General features: G+C 46.2%; 1 pseudogene; it reads left to right on the top strand.

Moving 5' to 3' along the window:
- The first annotated feature begins 1,120 nt into the window (after positions 1-1,120).
- On the top strand, positions 1,121-1,442 carry LOC124975744 (non-histone chromosomal protein HMG-14-like; annotated as a pseudogene).
- Positions 1,443-1,644: the final 202 nt, after the last annotated feature.

Here is a 1,644-nt window from a genome sequence, read left to right as displayed (position 1 = left end):
CTCAAGAGGAATCTGCAGTGAGGGCTCCAGGTCATGGGAGTCACTCCTCAAACTCCATGTTGCTCAAGCCTCCAAACAAACCCTCTGGGGAGAAAAACCAACTGTTCTCTATCCAGAGCCTGGAATCCCCTTGTCATTCACACCTGAAATCCCGGATTCCTATCCCTTCTACCTGGATAGAGGAGCTCTCCCATTTTTTGCTCTCCTGTCACAGGAGCACTGGGAACCAAGTGAGGCATTGTCCTCATTGTAACTGAATGCAACTGAAGCATTGAAAGAACAGGCATATGAATTTCAGCCCTTTTCTCAATGTAACAAATCTTGAGAGTGAAAACTACAAACATACTGGTACTGCTGTTTACCGGTGATGAGTTCTGCTCCATCAAATGATAAAGTTTGAACACTAGAGAAGCATGCAAAGGCAAGCCTATTAAGCAGGTTTTATTTAAAGTTAATAATACAGACTTCTCCCAGCAGGAAGAAGAGGGCCATGGCTGATGTTTTAAAGTCCCCAGAAGTGAGCACACCCTACATCTTTTACAGGTTAAAATCATTTTGTTCTCCAATTCTCTCCCCCTTATCATTTCTTTCTGCCTATGTGACTAGGCCTGGTTTCACATTAAGTGAAAAGTCATGGGCAGGGGGAGGGCCAAGGTGATTCAGGTAGATAAGGGGCAGGGGCATTAATTAGTAGCTCCATGCTGCAGTCCTTGATAAAGGCATGTAAATTTGATAATCAATGTGCTCTGGGGTTCTTTGACATACCATTCTTCCAGGGGTAGTCTCCAACTTCTGGAGGCAGATAGCTTCATGGCTTCATTTCCTCGATTTGACCAGGTCCCCTATTTCTACACTATCTGTCCTTAATTGTGGCTTCATTCCCCCCTTTTGCTTTAAGAACTCCTTAGTGCTGTAAGGTAAAGGGGGCGCTGATCATTCTGGCTGCTTCAAAGCTGGAAGGGGGCAGTGAGGGGCAAGGGGTTTGTAGTTCCCTTTTAAAAATCGGGTCAATCAGGGTCGCAGCAGCCTGGGTGGCGAGAGCAGAATGGCGGCCAGGCAGTGGCGGCCAGGCTGTGCAGCTTCGGAAGAATCCCACAGCGCCTGCATGTGCCCCGCCAGGATGCCCAAGAGGAAGGTCAGCTCGACCGAAGGCACGGCGAGGGAGGAACCCAAGTGCAGGTCAGCACGCCTGTCGGTTAAGCCTGCTCCGGCCAAGGCAGATGCCAAGCCCAGGAAGGCGGCGGGCAAGGATAAATCTTCTGACAAAAAAGTTCAAACAAGAGGGAAAAGGGAAAAGGGGAGCAAAGGGAAAACAGGCTGAAGTGACTAACCAAGAAACAAAAGAAGATTTACCTGCCAAAAATGGAGAAACTAAAAACGAGGAGAGTCCCGCCTCTGATGAAGCAGAAGAGAAAGAAGCCAAGTCTGATTAATCACACACCATGTCCTATCAGTGGTCCTGTTTCCCTTCTTGTACAATCCAGAGGAATGTTTTTATCAACTATTTTGTAAATGCAAGTTTTTTAGTAGCTCTAGAAACATTTTTTAAAAGGAGGGAATCCCACCTCATCCCATTTTTTAAGTGTAAATGACTTTTTTTAGAAGTGAAATCATTTACTGGTTGTTTATTTTTGGGTACAACCA

Source organism: Sciurus carolinensis, unplaced genomic scaffold (genome assembly GCF_902686445.1).
Source record: "Sciurus carolinensis unplaced genomic scaffold, mSciCar1.2, whole genome shotgun sequence".
In the NCBI taxonomy this organism is placed as follows: domain Eukaryota; kingdom Metazoa; phylum Chordata; class Mammalia; order Rodentia; family Sciuridae; genus Sciurus; species Sciurus carolinensis.
Note: the sequence above shows the minus strand (reverse complement) of the source record. Positions and strands in the feature narration are given on the sequence as shown.